We start from the raw sequence: 22269 nt of genomic DNA, 5'->3' as shown, positions 1-22269 counted from the left end.
GATCTGAAAAAAAGAATTGTTGCTCTACATAAAGAGGGCCTAGGCTATAACAAGATTGACAAGACCCTGAAACTGAGTTGCAGCACGGTGGGCAAGACCATACAGCAGATTCACAGGACAAGTTCCACTCAGAACAAGCCTCGCCATGGTCGACCAAAGAAGTTGAGTGCATGTGCTCAGCATCATGTCCAGAGGTTGTCTTAGGGAAATAGACGTATGAGTGCTGCCAGCATTGCTGCAGAGGTTGAAGGGGTGGGGGGTCAGCCTGTCAGTGCTCAGACCATACGCCGCACACTGCATCCAATTGTCTGCATGGCTGTCGTCCCAGAAGGAAGCCTCTTCTAAAGAGGATGCACAAGAAATCCCGTAAACAGTTTGCTGAAAACAAGCAGACTAAGGACATGGATTACTGGAACCATGTCCTGTGGTCCGTTGAGACCAAGATAAACTTATTTGGTTCAGATGGTGTCAAGCGTATGTGGTGGCAACCAGGTGAGGAGTACTAAGACAAGTGTGTCTTGCCTACAGTCAAGCATGGTGGTGGGAGTGTCATGGTCTGGGCCTGCATGAGTGCTGCCGGCACTGGGGAGCTACAGTTCATTGAGGGAACCAAAAATGCTGACATGTACTGTGGCATACTGAAGCAGAGCATGATCCCCTCCCTTCGCAGGGCAGTATTCCAATATGATAATGACCCTAAACACACCTCCAAGACGAACACTGCCTTGCTAAAGAAGCTGAGGGTAAAGGTGATGGACTGGCCAAGCATGTCTCCAGACCTAAACCCTATTGAGCATCTGTGGGGCATCCTGAAACAGAAAGTGGGGGAACTCCTTGATGTCATCATGGAAGAGTGGAAGAGGACTCCAGTGGCAACCTGTGAAGCTCTGGTGAACTCCATGCCCAAGAGGGTTAAGGCAGTGCTGGAAAATAATGGTGTCCACACAAAATATTAACACTTTGGGCCCAATTTGGACATTTCCACTTAGGGGTGTACTCACTTTTGTTGCCAATGGTTTAGACGTTAATGGCTGTGTGTTGAGTTATTTTGAGGGGACAGCAAATTTACACTGTTATACAGGCTCTACACTCACTACTTTACATTGTAGCAAAGTGTCATTTCTTTAGTGTTGTCACATGAAAAGATATAATAAAATATTTACAAAAATGTGAGTGGTGTACTCACTTTTGTGAGATACTGTATATATTTATTAGATGGTGTTATTATGTGTGTAACTGTACTGTGTATTGTATATTTATTAGATGGTGTTATTATGTGTGTAACTGTACTATGTAATGTATATTTATTAGATGGTGTTATTATGAGTGTAACTGTACTGTGTAATGCATATTTATTAGATAGTGTTATTATGTGTGTAACTGTACTATGTAATGTATATTTATTACATAGTGTTATTATGTGTGTAACTGTACTGTGTAATGTATATTTATTAGACAGTGTTATTATGTGTGTAACTGTACTGTATAATGTATATTTATTAGATAGTGTTATTATGAGTGTAACTCTACTGTGCAATGTATATTTATTAGACAGTGTTAATATGAGTGTAGCTGTACTGTGTAATGTATGTTTATTAGATGGTGTTATTATGTGTGTAAATGTACTGTGTAATGTATTTTTATTAGACAGTGTTAATATGAGTGTAACTGCACCGTGTAATGTATATTTATTAGATGGTGTTATTATAAGTGTAACTGTATTGTGTAATGTATATTTATTAGATGGTGTTATTATGTGTGTAAATATATTGTGTAATGTATTTTTATTAGACAGTGTTAATATGAGTGTAGCTGTACTTTGTAATGTATGTTGTTTATTAGACAGTGTTAATATGAGTGTATCTGTACTATGTAATGTATATTTATTAGATGGTGTTATCATGTGTGTAACTGTACTGTGTAATGTATATTTATTAGACTGTGTTAATATGAGAGTAGCTGTACTGTGTAATGTATGTTTATTAGATGTGTTATTATGTGTGTAACTGTACTGTGTAATGTATATTTATTAGATAGTGTTATTATGTGTGTAGCTGTACTGTGTAATGTATATTTATTAGATAGTGTTATTATGTGTGTAACTGTACTGTGTAATGTATATTTATTAGATGGTGTTATTATGTGTGTAACTGTACTGTGTAATGTATATTTATTAGATGGTGTTATTATGTGTGTAACTGTACTGTGTAATGTATATTTATTAGATGGTGTTATGTGTGTAACTGTACTGTGTAATATATATTTATTAGATGGTGTTATGTGTGTAACTGTACTGTGTAATGTATATTTATTAGATGGTGTAATTATGTGTGTAACTGTACTGTGTAATGTATATTTATTAGATGGTGTTATTATGTGTGTAACTGTACTGTGTAATGTATATTTATTAGATGGTGTTATGTGTGTAACTGTACTGTGTAATGTATATTTATTAGATGGTGTAATTATGTGTGTAACTGTACTGTGTAATGTATATTTATTAGATGGTGTTATTATGTGTGTAACTGTACTGTGTAATGTATATTTATTAGATGGTGTTATTATGTGTGTAAATGTACTGTGTAATGTATATTTATTAGATAGTGTTATTATAAGTGTAACTGTACTGTGTAATGTATATTTATTAGATGGTGTTATTATGTGTGTAACTGTATTGTGTAATGTATATTTATTAGATGTGCTATTATGTGTCTAACTGTACTGTGTAATGTATATTTATTAGATGGTGTTATTATATGTGTAACTGTACTGTGTAATGTATATTTATTAGATGGTGTTATTATATGTGTAACTGTACTGTGTAATGTATATTTATTAGATGGTGTTATGTGTGTAACTGTACTGTGTAATGTATATTTATTAGATGGTGTTATTATGTGTGTGAATGTATTGTGTAATGTATATTTATTAGACAGTGCTCACGCTCATGCATTTACTTATAACTTGTAATACAAGCACTAAACCTGATTTGCGCAAATAAACCCGTTTTCGCTTAAGCATAACTGTTAGCGCTTTACCAAAATAGTTTATTAAGTTTATAACCAAATTACATTATATATTTATTAGTTATTCTGTCTATTTTCCCTGTAATGTAAAAGGCTGTTGTGCATCTGCATGATCCAGAACCTGTCTCTGAAACAAGCTATATATTAAAGTGACATGAAACCCAAACATTGTGATTTTAAACAACTTTTTACTATCTTTTGTTCTTTCTCTTGGTATCTTTTATTAAAAAGCAGGAATGTAAGCTCAAGAGTGTGCTCGTATCTTGATCACTATATGGCAGCAGTTTTGCAAGATTGTTATCCATTCACAAGAGCACTAGAGGGCATCGTTACTTCCTGCTATGTAATGCTATAAAGACAACAACCTACGGATTTCTTCAACAAAGAATACCAGGTGGGTGAAACTAATTTGAAACTTTTCTAAAATTCTATGCTCTGTCTGAGTCACAAAAGTAATATTTTTGAGTTTCATATCCCTTTAATTATTTAAACAGAGCAGGAGATCATTTATATCTGTATTTTACTGACCACAGCAAACATTTCAACATACTCAAAAGGTGAAATATCAATGGAATGCAAATTGTATTGAGAAATGGTAATGTTCAATGTAAATGTTTTACAGACCTGTAATTGTTTCTATACTGTATATATATATATAATATGTTTATTGTTTATATATATACACTATGTACATGCACATGTTTTACAGACCTGTAATTGTTTCTATACTGTATATATATATATAATATGTTTATTGTTTATATATATATCTACTATGTACATGCACATGTTTTTAATATCCATTCAGGCATAGCAAACATGCGCCTTTTGTATTCTTAAATAAAAATAAATAAATATATATATTTTTTTTTTTTAAGCATACATATATATTTGTGTAATAACTGTTGCTTTCTATCCTTTTTTAAAAAAAAACAACTAAATTTAACATTTTCAAGCTACACTTTCAAACACAATAAATATAAATATGCCAATCAATAAATACTTTACTTTCTAAAATCTGCATTGCGTATTTTATTCTCTTTTCTCATTTTGCAGTACTTTTAAATAACTGGACTATAATACATAACATTTATATGAATCTGTAATTTAGCTTAAATATTATGATGTATTTCTCAAAACATATTAGGATATTTTCAGTAGTTTATAGATAGTCTTAACAAATTATACAGTACACTGGAACATTTTATTATCAGTGGCAAAATAATTCAACATAATTTCATTATGAATTGCTTTCTCTGACATTAAAAATTATTATGTTACAAAAATAAATAAACAGAGAACATAAAGTATATACATTTACAGCAAATAATTATTATATTCTCATTCTAATTGTTAAAAGTTTTATTTATTTGTTAAGTAAGTTTGCAATCTGGAACAATTTGGAAACGTCGAAATCTAATTGCATTTGTAAGTGGTTCTTCACATTTGTAATAGCGCTAATTTTAATTTTTAATATACATTTTCTTTGCAGCTGCATTCATCTGAGTAAAACTCATTACAACTTAGTTATCCAGCCATAGATTAAAATAAAAATCTAATGATTATTAAACTATAGTAATTACAAAAGTCCTGCGAGGAACTTCAAAAAGAAAAATCTTGCAAGTGAACTGAAATGATCTCCCAGTGAACATATACTATAGAGAAGATTATATTAAACAATAGGACTTATTGCGGAATTGTTCAGTTTATTCATTTTGCCTATAATGGTCTATTAAGTGAATTATTTTAGATCCTTTGCAATGTATGGGTAGCCAGGGAAACAATATGTGGACAAATAAAAAGATTATAGATATTACAAAGAAAGAAAAAAACAAGCTATTTTATATCTAAAACAAAATGTACAGATTACTGCCATATTACACATAAAATGCACTAGCAACAAATTACAAAAGTAACAATATTTAATTTCAAAGTCAAATATTAAAATTAATCCCCATCAAAGAATATAACATAACACAATATAACATAATATAATAGATTACATTACATTATATTCTCTGGGTGAGGAAGATCCATTTCCAAATGTCAATGCTTGTATGGGTGTGCGTATATGTTTCTGTGTATTTGTGTGTATGTGTGTTTGTGTATATGTGTGTATCTATGTGTGTATGTGTGTATAGGTATGTTTGTAAATGTTTTTGAATGTGTTTATATATGTGTGCATGTTTATATGTTTGTATGTGTGTATATATGTGTGCATGTTTATATGTTTGTATGTGTGTATATATGTGTGCATGTTTATATGTTTGTATGTGTGTATATGTTGTATATAAATGTTTGTATATATATATATATATATATATATATATATATATATATATAGAGAGAGAGAGAGAGAGAGAGAGAGAGAGAGAGAGAAAGAGAGAGAGAGAGAGAGAGAGAGAGAGAGAGAGAGAGAGAGAGAGAGAGAGGAACAAACAGAGGGGATGCAACTGCTGTCTTAGAGCTTTTAGTTTATCTAGATATGAGTATCAAACATATATATCAGTATGGTGCAGACCCTTGTATACATTTTGTGTGGGTTTGAGAGAAAGAAATAACCAGGAATGTAATCCTAGTAAAAAAGACAGGGAATTCAGCACTCTTTTGGGGGAAATAAGCTCAAATAGACCAATAAGTATCAAAAAGGGAAATTTTATTTAATTGTGTAAAGGAAGCTCCTCGCACCGAGCCATCACCATCACCCAAGAAATAAACTACAACACACTGTATTTCATATGTAGCAGTATACTAAATGTTGAAATAAACAAATATACACTCTCTAGGTAAACACAAGAGTCAGTATTCAAACCTGACCGGTCAGGGATACACATAAATGCCTATACATAACATATCAAAGGCAGCCAATAGACACAGTTTGGAGTACCTACAATAAGCCTCTACACCCTGCTGCACTCAGAACCCCTACTAGAGAGGTATAACCTGGGCAGGTATAAATAGTGGGATCCAAGAGGCCTAGAATGGTACAATATACAGGAGCAGGACACAAGAGTATGATACAGTCACAGAAAACACAATTGCATATATATATCTTCTCCAGGGAAAGCCTCAACTTAGACTCACTACACCCAACTGCTCTCAGTACTCTAAACAAGGAGAATGCGATACTGGGCAGGACATAGAGAATCTATATAAAGGGATCTAAGTGGTCTATAGGTATGGCTCCCTGGATATGTACAATAATAACAGTGTTACTTAGTAGCTTATTGCATATTATCAAGAAAGCAACATTTATCCTCCGCCAGTATGTGTCTATAACACTGTTAGTTCAGTTACACATGCAAAGCCCGCGATAGGAACGTTATGGCAAAAGGAGAAGTTTTAGTTGTGTTATGTAACCAGATGATGTTGATAAACACACAGAATGACGTTTCCTCAGTGTCTCTGAGATGTTATAACACAGTCCTGAAAACACTGCATGCAGAGGAGGTAATAATAAGCATAGTTGTGATGAAGCAAGTTAGAATATCATCATTGCACAGCCAGCGTTACTTTAAAGCAGCAATGCTCATTTCCTCAAAAGCGGTTTTGTCGTCATTGTGCAGCCGTTACATTACAACAGCAATGCTTTAAGTCTTCAGATCCTGCCTTAACTCTTTTGCATCTCGCATCTTTACAACTTCTCCTTTTGCCATAACGTTCCTATCGCGGGCTTTGCATGTGTAACTGAACTAACAGTGTTATAGACACATACTGGCGGAGGATAAATGTTGCTTTCTTGAAAATATGCAGTAAGCTACTAAGTAACATTGTACATACCCAGGGAGCCATACCTATAGACCACTTAGATCCCTTTATATAGATTTTCTATGTACTGCCCAGTATCGCATTCTCCTTGTTTGGAGTACTGAGAGCAGTTGGGTGTAGTGAGTCTAAGTTGAGGCTTTCCCTGGAGAAGATATATATATGCAATTGTGTTTTCTGTGACTGTATCATACTCTTGTGTCCTGCTCCTGTATATTGTACCATTGTAGGCCTCTTGGGTCCCACTATTTATACCTGCCCAGGTTATACCTCTCTAGTAGGGGTTCTGAGTGCAGCAGGGTGTAGAGGCTTATTGTAGGTACTCCAAACTGTGTCTATTGGCTGCCTTTGATATGTTATGTATAGGCATTTATGTGTATCCCTGACCGGTCAGGTTTGAATACTGACTCTTGTGTTTACCTAGAGAGTGTATATTTGTTTATTTCAACATTTAGTATACTGCTACATATGAAATACAGTGTGTTGTAGTTTATTTCTTGGGTGATGGTGATGGCTCGGTGCGAGGAGCTTCCTTTACACAATTAAATAAAATTTCCCTTTTTGATACTTATTGGTCTATTTGAGCTTATTTCCCCCAAAAGAGTGCTGAATTCCCTGTCTTTTTTACTAGGATTACATTCCTGGTTATTTCTTTCTCTCAAACCCATACAATATATATATGTGTGTGTGTATATGTATGTTTGTATAAGTTTTTGTACAATGTTTTTTAAGTTTTTGTCTAATGTATTTGTGTGTGTGATGTGTATGTGTGTGTGTGTATGTATCTATGGGTATGTTTGTATATGTGTGTATATATGTGTGCGTGTGTATATGTTTGCATGTGTGTATATGTTGTATATAAATGTTTGCGTATATATATATATATGAGTATGTGTGTATATGTATGTTTTTATAAGTTTTTGTACAATGTTTTTAAGTTTTTGTATAACGTATTTGTGTGTTTGATGTGTGCATGTGTATGTGTGTGTATGTATCTATGTGTGTGTGTGTGTGTGAGTAAGTGTGTATAGGTATGTTTGTATATGTTTTTGTATGTGTGTGTATATATGTGTGCATGTGTATATGTTTGTATGTGTGTGTTTGTGTATGTGTTTATATGTTGTGTATATGAGTATGTGTTTATTTGTATGTTTGTATATGTTTCTATGTATTTGTGTGTGTATATGTGTATGTTTGTGTATGTATCTATGTGTGTATGTATGTGTGTATAGGTATGTTTGCATACGTTTTTGTATGTGTCTGAATATGCATGTTTGTATGTGTGTGTATGTTGTGTATAAATGTTTGTGTATATGACTATGTGTGTATATGTTTCTATGTATTTGTGTGTGTGTGTGTATGTGTGCATGCGTATGTGTGTGTTTGTATGTGTGTATGTGTCCATGTGTGTATGTGTGTAAAAGAATGTTTGTATATGTTTTTGGATGTGTGTGCGTATATATATATATATATATATATATATATATATATATATATATATATATGTGTGTGTGTGTATATAGTATATGCGTGTGTATGTGCATGTGTATGTAAATGTGTATGTATGTGTGTGTGTGTATGTTTATATGCATGTGTGTGTTTGTGTGTGCATGTATGTGTGTCTGTGTGTATGTGTGTGTGTTCAAAGAAATTCATTCACACAATACAAAGATACAAACAACTGAAAATGATGGTGTAGCATTGAATAGTAAAGTGAGTTTAAAGTATAGCTGCACTGTCTAGGATAAAATACCAGTCATGCTCATTAACATAAACTTGCATAAATAATTATACGGCATAACTTATCTACTAGGACTGATTTTAAATGATCATTTATTTGTAATTATATTCCAACACACTCAGAAGTTTCACTATGACATTTGTGATATTGTGCAGCATCAGAGGCCATGATCGTATAATGGCTGGGGACCACGTCTGTAATATTGTGCTGCATCAGTGGCCATGACAGTATAACGGCTGGGTGCCACGTCTGTAATACTGTGCAGTGTCAGTGGCCATGACGGTATAATGGCTGGGGGCCACATCTGTAATACTATGCAGTGTCAGTGGCCATGACGGTATAACGGCTGGGTGCCACATCTGTAATACTGCGCAGTGTAATAACATTATTATAAAACTGCTGCCATCTAGTGCTCTTGTTAATGTATAACATTGTTATAAAACTGCTGCCATCTAGTGCTCTTGCTAATGTATAACATTGTTATAAACTGCTGTCATCTAGTGCTCCTGCTAATGTATAACATTTTTATAAAACTGCTGCCATCTAGTGCTCTTGCTAATATATAACATTATTATAAAACTGCTGCCATCTAGTGCTCTTGCTAATGTATAACATTGTTATAAAACTGCTGTCATCTAGTTCTCTTGATAATGTATAATATTATTATAAAACTGCTGCCATCTAGTGCTCTTGTTAATGTATAACATTATTGTAAAACTGCTGCCATCTAGTGCTCTTGCTAATGTATAATATTATTATAAAACTGCTGCCATCTAGTGCTCTTGCTAATGTATAACATTATTGTAAAACTGCTGCCATCTAGTGCTCTTGTTAATGTATAACATTATTGTAAAAACTGCTGCCATCTACTGCTCTCGCTAATGTATAATATTGTTATATAACTGCTGCCATCTAGTGCTCTTGCTAATGTATAACATTGTTATAAAACTGCTGCCATCTAGTGCTCTTGTTAATGTATAACATTATTGTAAAAACTGCTGCCATCTACTGCTCTCGCTAATGTATAATATTGTTATATAACTGCTGCCATCTAGTGCTCTTGCTAATGTATAACATTATCATAAAACTGCTGCCATCTAGTGTTCTTGCTAACGAATAACATTATTATAAAACTGTTGCCATCTAGTGCTCTTGCTAATGTATAAAATATTTATAAAACTCCTGCCCTCTATTGCTCTTGCTAATTTATAACATTGTTATAAAATTCTGCCATCTAGTGCTCTTGCTAATGAATAACATTACTATAAAACTGCTGCCATCTAGTGCTCTTGCTAATGTATAACATTATTATAAAACTGCTGCCATCTAGTGATCTTGCTAAAGTATAACATTATTATAAAACTGCTGCCATCTAGTGCCCTTGCTAATGTATAACATTATTATAAAACTGCTGCCATCTAGTGCTCTTGCTAATGTATAGCATTATTATAAAACTGCTGCCATCTAGTGATCTTGCTAAAGTATAACATTATTATAAAACTGCTGCCATCTAGTGCCCTTGCTAATGTATAACATTATTATAAAACTGCTGCCATCTAGTGATCCTGTTAATATATAACATTATTATAAAACTGCTGCCATCTAGTGATCCTCCTAATGTATAACATTATTATAAAACTGCTGCCATCTAGTGCTCTTGCTAATGTATAACATTACTATAATACTGCTGCCATCTAGTGATCTTGCTAAAGTATAACATTATTATAAAACTGCTGCCATCTAGTGCTCTTGCTAATGTATAACATTATTATAAAGCTGCTGCCATCTTGTGCTCTTGCTAATGTATAACATTACTATAATACTGCTGCCATCTAGTGCTCTTGCTAATGTATAACATTATTATAAAACTGCTGCCATCTAGTGCTCTTGCTAATGTATAACATTATTATACAACTGCTGCCATCTAGTGCTCTTGCTAATGTATAAACTTGTTATAAAACTGCTACCATCTAGTGCTCTTGCTAATGAATAACATTATTATAAAACTGCTGCCATCTAGTGATCTTGCTCATGTATAACATTATTATAAAACTGCTGCCATCTAGTGCTCTTGCTAATGTATAATATTATTATAAAACTGCTACCATCTAGTGATCTTGCTAATGTATAACATTATTATAAAACTGCTGCCATCTAGTGCTCTTGCTAATGTATAATATTATTATAAAACTGCTACCATCTAGTGATCTTGCTAATGAATAACATTATTATAAAACTGCTGCCATCTAGTGATCTTGCTCATGTATAACATTATTATAAAACTGCAGCCATCTAGTGCTCTTGCTAATGTATAATATTATTATAAAACTGCTACCATCTAGTGATCTTGCTAAAGTATAACATTATTATAAAACTGCTGCCATCTAGTGCTCTTGCTAATGTATAACATTGTTATAAAACTGCTGCCATCTAGTGCTCTTGCTAATGTATAACATAATTATAAAACTGCTGCCATCTAGTGCTCTTGCTAATGTATAACATTATTATTAAACTGCTGCCATTTAGTACTGCAGGCACATGCACACTCCTGAACATCTCTTACATCTGAACATCTGAACAACTCTTACATCTGTGCTTTCAACAAAGGATAATATGAAAATGAAGAAATTTGATAATAGACGTAAACTGGAAAGTGGTTTAAAATTATAAGTTCTTTTTGACTCATAAAATAAAAAAAATAGGTTTTATGTCCCTTTAAAGGGACATGAAACCCACATTTTTCCTTCATGATTCAGATAGAACTTACAATTTTTTTTTTTAAATTTTATTTATAACCAACAAAGGGTACAAGCATACACAATATATCATCAACACACCTCGCAGGGTGGTTTAGAGGCAGAAAGAAACAAGACAATAATAGAGGCAACATACATTAGCATGTATATGCGCAGATGCAAAGTTCACTTGTATTGGGTTTAAAAGTTTTCAATGTATTAATGAGTATTCCAACAAATATACCCTTGCATCACAACGTTGGGAATTTTTTTTTTAAACTAACAACCTAAATAACCTCAACCTGGAAAAAATAAAAAAAATATAAAGTTATTTAACTTAATTTGAATAACCTCAACCTAAAAAAAAAAAAAGAATAAAAAAAAAAGCTAGGAATTCAAGCAATAACTAACTCTATGAGGGCATTGCCGCAAAGGAGTAGCTTTGATCAAATTTAGGTTCAACCCCTAGGGAAAGAAAGCTAAATTAAGGCATTAATGTTCGTCAGTATGTCAACCCAAGGATGTTCAACACACCAAAATCTTCAGTAATAAGGAGGGGGCATTGGCTAATATTGGGATGCTTACTACCAGGTCACCTCCAGATACAACTATTAGAGTATGCCGGTATAACATCCCAGCGGAATATAATATAATAATGAGGAGTTATAACAAACAATATAAGACATTTTAGTTAATTTAAGTAAAATATCTGGCAGTGGCTTTTGTAAAGATTGCAATCCTATTCAGCTGCAGTGATAAACTACCTCAGCAATGAGACCATTCAACACTATTACAGTATTATAAGGCACGTTGATCATGAGGGTCCCTCTATATAACAAAGTACCCTGATATATTGCCCATGCTATGTTAAAAAGAATAGATATACTTGAATACAGACAAACTATATATCACTGGCCAAATAAATTATGTATGTAATCGTGACGCTCACGACAGTAGCTGTATACCTAGCAACGAAATAGGAAAGGACTGTGGGTTTAAGCAATTTGCAATTTTCATTCAGACCTCATCTTAGGGCTGTACTAAATGTGAAAAAGCTAAAAACAAAAATGCTAAGTTGCAGCAAGTCAAATTCAATAACATTATTATAATATTTAAAGTGCCCAGCTTTCCATAAAGAGCGTAAAGATTGAGAAAAGGTGTGTTTCTTGAAACAATTTTTGACTAAAAAATTTTCAAGGTCCAGATCTCACTTTGCAGTGCTATGTATGTGCCTATATAGAAAATGAAGGCATTACTTTTTCCTTCAAAACTGAATTCGGCATGACTATCACCTACTCAGCATGTACAGGACATGATTAAACAATCTAAAAATGAATGAGCCAACAAAAGCAACATACCAGGTCACATCCAAAGGATGAGCCAACAAAAGCAACATACCAGGTCACATCCAAAGGACACACAGTATTTGCATGTAAACTGTGCTGGAATTAACCAAAATTTAAGATAGTTCAGATATTAGTGCACTGAATGATAGGGGATATATCTGGATATAATAGAGTGCAAGATATAGGTGACTCAAGTGAGATTTTAAGAAAATATAAACAGTGACCAAATTACGTAAGCTGAGTCTGCAGCAAAATGCAAAGTCTATAATGAATATAACGATTTAAATTAAGCCAAATAGAGTAACACAACAATGTAGGGCTACTTATTCCTGATTTTATGACAGTCTGAGGTGAAGGCTTTGTGAGAGTTAATCAAGTTATCACTTCTGTTAACTTTATTTGTGATATTTTATGTCACTCTTCTCCCATGCATTTGCACTGCATCTACAATCTGTAAGACCGCTTTAGTGGCATATTGAACTCGTGGGTTCCAGCCCTCAGAACCTAAAGGGTCAAATACCTAAGAGGTTTTTTACAAAGCTAGCAACCAGTTACACACAAGGGAGTCAAAATAAATAAACAGTTCATGCCAGTGAGCCATCAATCAGTCCGGTGCAGGTTTGGAAGCAGTGAGGTTAAAGGGACACTAAACCCCAAATTTTTCTTTTGTGATTCAGATAGAGCATGCCATTTTAAGCAACTTTCTAATTTACTCCTATTATCACATTTTCTTGGTATCTTTATTTGAAATGCAAGAATGTAAGTTTAGATGCCGGCCCATTTTTGGTGAATAACCTGAGTTATTCTTGCTTATTGGTGGATAAATTCATCCACCAATAAAAAAGTGCTGTCCATAGGTCTGAGCCAAAAAAGAAGCCTAGATGCCTTATTTTTCAAATAAAGATAGCAAGTGAACGAAGAAAAATTGATAATGGGATTAAATTTGAACATTGGTTAAAATTGTATGCTCTATCTGAATCATGAAAGAAAAAAATTGGGTTCAGTGTCCCTTTAAGTCAATACCTGACGTTACACACAAGCGTCACCCTTGACAGTTAAAAAAAAATAATAAGTAAGGATCCGTGCACCAAAGGAGTCTTATACACAAAGCCATGTTCTGTTTGCTTTCTTTACAAATAAAGTCAAAACCTGAAACAGTTAGCAATAACAGGAGCCCGCCCATATATACTAGATTATCACTAGATTAAACACAAATAAATAAAAATGAAAATAAAAATGCAAATACAGCATAGGCGTCCATCTACTGCAAGGAAATGGGGTGAGAGTATGTCAGAATAAGAGTTCTCCCGAAGTGTCATGTATGCAGGATCATCCAAAATCACAACTTTGCTGCAGCTATTAAAAACTATGAGCCATCTTTTTAGCGTCTTACTGCAGATTATCAGAGCGGTGACCCAGACTCATCCCACCCCTACTTGCTTACATTGAGGCTGATAAGATGACTCTCTCAGGTATCCAGAGCCAAGTATGAGAGAATTTTCCCAATGTGTTTCATATCTATCGTTGGGAACCTGCGCCATCAAGTTTCTGAGTAGTGCCAAATCATGGCGATCTTGTAATTTCAAAGTATGGTGCCAAGCAGAATTTAATTCCGCCGAATCTCCTGCTTCCCACAGATGTGCTGTTTGGCTGTGTTGTTCATGAGCTAGACCGGGGATGTCCTTCAATGCCGAACCAAGTCTGCAGTAAGAGTTGTTTTCCAGCAAGATGGGCATACCGGAATTAAAAAGCCACTCTGTTATCCCCTAGGTAAGACTCCACGCTGTCCATCCATGCTGCGTCCCAGGAGAAGTGGCGCCAAAGTGGGTTTGGGGCTGGAGGATCTTCCTTAACCTGCACAGGGATGATAATCAGTGGTAAATGCAGTCCGTGAAGGGTTTGAATCTCTTCGTGAAGCGCCAGACAGGATTTCATCAGTTTATCCAAGCGCGGTAAAAATTTAGCTTTTAGTTCCTTAATGAGAGAGTCCATCTTGGGTGATAGGAGACACCGTAACTGTGTCCCTTAATTATCTTTCAGAATGCTTTCCGGGGGAGAGAAGGTGTTTGATCCTCTATTCACAAAGGTTCTCAGACACAAAAAATTGTCGAGACGTGGATGGCATAAGATTAAGGCTGCAAAAAGATTGTTTTCAGGGAGCTTCAGTATCTTGCTGCCATCTTGCTGAGCCGCCCACCGGAAGTCCTAGAACTTACAATTTTAAACAACTTTCTAATTTATTTCGGTTATTTTGGAACAAATTGGTGGATGCACATACAGTATATGCCTCTTGTCATTGGCATGTCAAGTGCTCAGCTAGCTCCCAGTAGTACATTTCTGCTCTTTCAACTAACTATACCAAGAGAAAGTTGTTTAAAAAAGGAATGTTCTATCTGATTCATGAAAGAAAAATTTGGGGTTTCACATCCCAATAAGAGTGTTAAAGATTTTTTAAAAGTATTGTTATAAAACTGCTGCCATATAATGCTCCAAACAATTGCACGCTCCTCAGCCTACCTAGGTATGCTGCTATACAAACAAAAGAGAGCTAAGCAAACTGGAATGTTTTTCAACCTTGTATGTTCTATCTGGAAAGACAAGCTTTAAGTTTCATGCTCCCTAAAGATGACTTTCTTTAGTGCACAACACAGATCAGCAATTAATCATCACATTGAACAAGATCTGTTTAAAAAAATATATTTTTGATAAAAATTTAATCTGTCTCAATCTCCAAGATCCCCCAGTCCATAGACCACCACAATAAAAAGCTGCTTAAAGGGACACTGAACCCAAAAACTTTCTTTCGTGATTCAGATAGAGCATGCGATTTTAAGCAACTTTCTAATTTACTCCTATTATCAATGTTTCTTCTTTCTCTTGCTATCTTTATATGAAAAAGAAGGCATCTAAGCTTTATTCTTGTGTATATATAGCCTTACAGCAAAGTAAGGGGGCGCTAGTGATAGTATAGATAGTGATATTAATCTATATACTCTTTAAAAAGTGCAAATTGGTAATTGTGTATACAATACAAATAAATAAATAAATAAAACAAAATAAAAGAAAAATGAAATAAAATCCTCTCAAATGAGGGAAGTCCAAATATAATTACAAAATCAAGGCAAAAATAAGTCCTTTTCAAAACCAAGTGGAAAAGCCCTGTGGTGGCTGCCTCCTCCTCGCCGACTGGTCCGGGTATAACTATGAGGAATAAAAGAAAATAGAGGGGCGCCTCATGTGTAGGATCAACAGATATAAAAATCAGTAATAACAGTAGTAGAGCCAAATGGGTACTCACACACTTCACAAGCACACCAATGTGCTGGTAGTAGCAGGCTGCAGATTCAAATAGGTGTGGCAGCTCACCTCTCAGGTAGTACTGTGATGCTGGAGATGGAAAAGGAGACACAGAAAAAAAGCACTACATGTGCAGACTGTTAAAAATTTAACAAACGATATTTTCAGTGGTACAGATGGTTACTCACATACTCTATGAGCACACTTATGTGCTGGTAGAAACAAGCTGCAAATTTTAGGCAGGTGTAGCAGCTCACCCCAGATCAGATTTCTTAATGCTGTAATCAAATGGCTCCAATAGGTAAACAAAGTCCCAAAAAGGTAGAGAGACTCTTATGTATCAGCAGGGCAGTAGGTAGGTAAAGATATCCACTCAAAGGCGTATTTCCAGTAAAATACAAATATTTATTAAAAACAAAAGTTAAAAAACACAACAGAACAATTGCTGTGTTAGGTGGATAAAAAAGGGGTTAACAGTGACCCCAATAATGCAACGCGTTTCTCGGTTTTGCACCGTTTCATCAGGCATAAAATTGTTCTTATTCCTACCTCTCCTGCCTCTGCTTTATATAGCCAGCTAACAAACATTATCCTCCTTTCAGAGGGGTGTGTTTAACAATTAATCACTGACACCTGTCTAAGGTGGCTAGTCTCCTAATTACAAAATGTTAAGGAAATCCAATGTACTTATATATGCAAGAAAACTGTCTATTTGTTGTTTATGATATACGTGTATATGTACAAAAGACTAGCTTTCTATCTGATATACGTATGTGTATAAGTGTAAGGGGGATTTTCTTTCTATTCCATCTATTTTATAGATCTCCCAACAGTGATAGTCTATTCCTATACTATATATGTTATATGGCTCATCCATCAGTAATATTTCCCTATATTAATTCCCTATATTAATTGGACGGGGTGCATATGAATTTTAACCTCTGTGGGTTTTTTTTCCCTATATCTAGAAATATTCATAGCCAGAAACTTTTTACAAAATAATCTGTTCTCTTAATAATATGTCCTAACGTTATACTTTATAGGTATTAATGGGGGTTTCTATACTACGGTAATTTTACCAATGCTGCACTCCACAAGCAGCATATATGAAATTTACAGCGAAACATTAACCCAATATTGACTTGGCTCAACTAAATGGTATGCACTGTATTATAAATAGTGCCCTAGTGCTCCGATTTCTTTAGATAAAATTGTAATTCTTATAATTACATAGTATATTCGATCCCAAAATGTGATAAAAATCACACATAATAAATATCAAAATAAACCATGATTGTGGAGCAAAACACAGTCTAAAATCTAGTATATAAATATGAAAAAATCAAATTTATGTTGATAAATCTTGGAGTAATGCATAAAGTGGTATATGGTGAATATTAATATGGTGTATAATATAACATAATATGTCTCAAAATGTGATGTTGCAACTAAATGTGACAGTAATATAAAAGTGATTAGACCATCTAATGTGATAAAAATGTGTCTAGATAATCTATTTATAAATTCAAAGAAAATACTTATTCACTAAAGATTAAAACTGTAACTAAAAAATACTAATACTAAAGTGATTCCTAACTCTAAGTGTCCTCTATATGTGAAAAAAAGCAGCATATATGAAATTTACAGCGAAACATTAACCCAATATTGACTAGGCTCAACTAAATGGTATGCACTGTATTATAAATAGTGCCCTAGTGTTCCGATTTCTTTAGATAAATTTATCATTTTTATAATTGCATAGTATATTCGATCCCAAAATGTGATAAAAATCACACATAATAAATATCAAAATAAACCACGATTGTGGAGCAAAACACAGTCTAAAATCTAGTATATAAATACGAGAAAATCAAATTTATGTTGATAAATCTTGGAGTAATGCATAAAGTAGCATATGGTGAATATTAATATGGTGTATAATATAACATAATATGTCTCAAAGTGTGATGTTGCAACTAAATGTGACAGTAATATAAAGGTGATTAGACCATCTAATGTGATAAAAATGTGTCTAGATAATCTATTTATAAATTCAAAGAAAATACTTATTCACTAAAGATTGAAACTGTAACTAAATTACTAATACTAATACTAAAGTGATTCCTAACTCTAAGTGTCCTCTATATGAGAAAAAAAAAAAAATATATAAAATATATATAAAAATAAATATAAAACTGAGTGTTGTGTACATAAATATTAATAATAATGGAACAACCACACCTGTAATTCGGGTGTGGAAATTTTTTTAAACTAGTTAAGGAAACTATTGTTTAAAAGGCCGCCAGATCTAATACCTCGTTCAGGCCAGAGGGAAACAAAGACTGGAATTTGAATATCCAGTATGTTTCCCTCTGGCGCAGGCGAGTGTATCTATTGAACCCTATTTGATTGGGAATATGTTCAAGGGGAGTGATGACAAAGGTGTGGTGGTGTCCATGGTGTTGGATTGTGCTGTGTCGGGAAATACTATGTTTAAGTGATCTCTTTTTGATATTTCTCAAGTGTTCACTCCACCTTGTACGTATCTTCCTGCAGGTGCGGCCCAAGTATTGTAGGCCACATCTGCAGGTCAGAACGTAAATAATATAATCCATACTACAATCTATTCTTTTCTTGATGTGGAATATTTCTCCTGTGGTATGACTTTTTATAGATGTACAACCATGAGTGATGTAACTACACATGAGACATCTTGATTTATTACATCTAAATGTGCCTAATTTTTCTCTTCTAGTTATGGGAGATTTGGCAGTATGTAAACCATTTCTTTTTGATAGTACTATTTTGCTTGGGGCCAATTTTTGCTTTAAAGTTGGCGCTCTCCGAAACACCGTCCGTGGGGTCTTGCCAATAATATTTTTGAGAATTGGATCTTTTAATATTATCGGCCAATGTCTCTTTAAGATTTTTTTAATATGGGAATGTTCAGAGTTATACTGGGTTATGAAAAGAGGGTCTTTCAAATGGGCCATTCCTAATTCATTGGGACTATCTGAACGGGGAGCTAAGATGGTGTTTCTATCTTCTCCCCTTGCCTTAAGAAAACTGTCTTTAATGAGCTCATTGGGGTATCCCTTTTCCCTAAATCTGGTAATTAAGACCTCTGATTGTTTGTCATACAGTGTCAATATGCTACAGTTCCTTCTGATTCGTCTAAACTGACTGTAGGGGATGTTGGTCTTCCAACCATTGAGATGGTTGCTGGAGAAATGGAGGAAGTTATTACTATCCACCTCCTTGAAGTAAGTGGAAGACACAACATCCCCCACGTCATTCCATCCGAGACAGACATCTAAAAATTCAATTTGTTCGGCCTGTAGATTATGTGTAAATGACAAGCCCATATTGTTATAGTTGAGGTGACTAGTGAATAGTATAGCTTCATCTGTGGTTCCCTTCAAAACTCTGGACAGCAGTTTTTGATTGGTGGATGAATTTATCCACCAATCAGCAAGGACAACCTAGGTTGTTCACCAAAAATGGGCCGGCATCTAAACTTACATTCTTGCATTTCAAATAAAGATACCAAGAGAATAAAGAACATTTGATAATAGGAGTAAATTAGAAAGTTACTTAAAATGTCATGCTCTATCTGAATCACAAAAGAAAAAATTTGGATACAGTGTCCCTTTAAGTATGTTTAGTAGACTTGTGCATGATCGAAAAATTTGTTTCGGTTCGAATCGATTCGGATTTTTTCGAATTTCGGTTCGGATCGATTCGAATTCGGAAAAATTTGAGTGAATTTGTTTCGGATTCTTTTTGGATTCATTCAGAGTCTAATAAAATCGGCTGGATTCGGTTCGATTCGGAAATTCGGAAGTTCGGTATGTGTTAGGTGGGATATTCTGTGTATTAGACTAGTATTATGTACTGTATATTAGGTGTAACCCATAGCAGAGTGATATAACCTAATATACTGTACAATACTAGTGTAATCCATGGCCTTCCGAATCTACCAAATAAATCCAAACTAATTCGGATTTATTCAGTAGATTCTGCACTATTTCAATTCAGAAATTCAAATCGATCTGAATCTCCGAATTTAACGAATTCGGCCAAATTTCTGAATCGAATCAAAACGAATCGCAGATGTCTAATGTTTATCTTATCTCCTTTACATTGGCCAGTTAGAGAGAAATATAATTTAGTTCCTGAATTGATCATGCGATTACTTTGTAGCATGTTGCAGTGCAAGTGCTCAGCATTTTGCAGGATGAACCTCTTGCCTCTCTGGGGCATTGGAAAATTAAATGTCATAAAAAGTGGGCAAAATGCATAATTAAAGTACATTACAATCTCTTTTTTTAAGCATAGCTAAATGCTGACCTGGGTGATTGACTGACTGGAAGCCGGAGATACAGAACGGGCAGCTGAGAGATTTATTATTGGATGATAAAAAGGACCCTTACTGGATGGTAATGCTTATTTAAGAAAGCTGAGTGCTAGTGAAATATAAATATCAATTTGAATTTCTCTACCCTAAGTCATAAGTTAGCCAACAATATCAGATATTGGCACAGTTGGCATTTGGCACAAATAGCAAACAGATGAAAGTCTGTCAGCCTATAATTGCTCACATTGCTGCATTAAACATATTACAAATGCAGCACACGGCTGGGTTCACATCAGGGTCATTTATCACAAAGGAAACAGTCAATTTGTTAGGTAAGTCCAGACCTCGTTCCAATAATGAATCCTCTGTATTGAATGGTAGTGACATTATGCTCCAGCCCTGGTATTAAAAGGGTTTCAGGTACCACAATGAAATGCAAAGTCTACAGAACATAAGTCAGCCCTGTTACAGTGATGCCAATAACCACATTGTCACATTGTTATGGACAGCTTTGTTTTTACACAGTCAGTTGTCACCAGGTTTTTCATCATATAATTAATTTATACTCAACTCTTCTTTACTAACGTTAAAGATGGAGGCGAAAGCAGCAATTTCCAAAGTAACAAATTGCTCACTGTCCTGTCTACTAGGTCTTGTGATCCCTGTTTCCCAGGACCCATGACTTATTAACCCCTTGAAGGCAATTAGTAGTCATTTTTTGTTGTTTTAAATATAATAGTGCAGCTCACTATGCTTTACTGTTTGTGAGTTTGTTTAAATACATATTCCCATCCTTAATAAAATGTACTCATGTGATTAGAAATTTGAATGACGTGGCCGTTACAGTGTATACAGAATAATCAGTACACTGATAAAGTGGCGATCTATGTTGCCATGGAAACAGCAATTGGTAGTATCAGCAAAGTAGTGAAATATTAATGAAATGAAGATATTGATCAGACCTTGTCAGTAATACAATGTCAGAGTTACACAAAACTCTTGTGCCAATCTGCTCCAGGTCTGATGTACTTGGTTTACTTGTAGAAAATTGTTTCCAAACCTTTCTCTACCGTATCCTTGGACACTCCTAGGAGAATAACAGGTTTTAAGCAATCTTTATATCTGTACTTGCTCTATTTTCAGAGCAGTTGAGACGATTTTACTGCAGAACTGAAGCTCTTTGGTATCAGTCAGTTGAATCTATGTGTTTCATCCTCATAAGGGCTTTATCAAAATACTTAATGACTGTTCGGTATGCTTCATTTATACCCAGACTTGGTGTTTCATTCGTTAATTGTTGTGTGCCTTTGATTGGAGAGTATGATAACTTTAGGTTTTTAAAGGTGGTGTATACCAGTTGGGGAAAAAAAATGCTTTTAATACATATTAACAACTATACATAAAATATGACAGGACAACATTTACGAGGTATAACCACTTGTGCAAAGTTACAGTATCTTTGGTGATTGTATCTTATCTCAGATAGTAACCTCAGATTTTTTAAGGTGGTGTATACCAGTTGGGGAAAATGCTTTTTAGTACATATTAGCAACTATACATAAATTGAAATGGAACCACTTATACAAGGAACAACCTCTTGTGCGAAGTTACAGTATATTTGTCGATTGTATCTTTTCTCAGATTTTAACTACATCCATTTAACCACATCATCATAGAATGAGTATTTTAACATATAATCATGTAATTAGACTTTATATAAATAAATAAATATATATATATATATATATATATATATACGCAATATGGCAAAAAGAGCGCACTCACACTCAAATACCATCCACCAGGGTGCAAGCAAATGTAATAATAAAGTAAGAAAGAGTCTTGCACTCGCTGGATTTGTGACAAAGTGCTTTAATTAGCACATCAAAAAATATGTGACGTTTTAGGGATCAATCACCCCTTCATCAGACCTGGTCTGATGAAGGGGTGATTGATCCCCAAAACATCACATATTTTTTGATATGCTAATTAAAGCACTTTG

This window comes from Bombina bombina, chromosome 11 (assembly GCF_027579735.1).
Source record: "Bombina bombina isolate aBomBom1 chromosome 11, aBomBom1.pri, whole genome shotgun sequence".
In the NCBI taxonomy this organism is placed as follows: domain Eukaryota; kingdom Metazoa; phylum Chordata; class Amphibia; order Anura; family Bombinatoridae; genus Bombina; species Bombina bombina.
Note: the sequence above shows the minus strand (reverse complement) of the source record.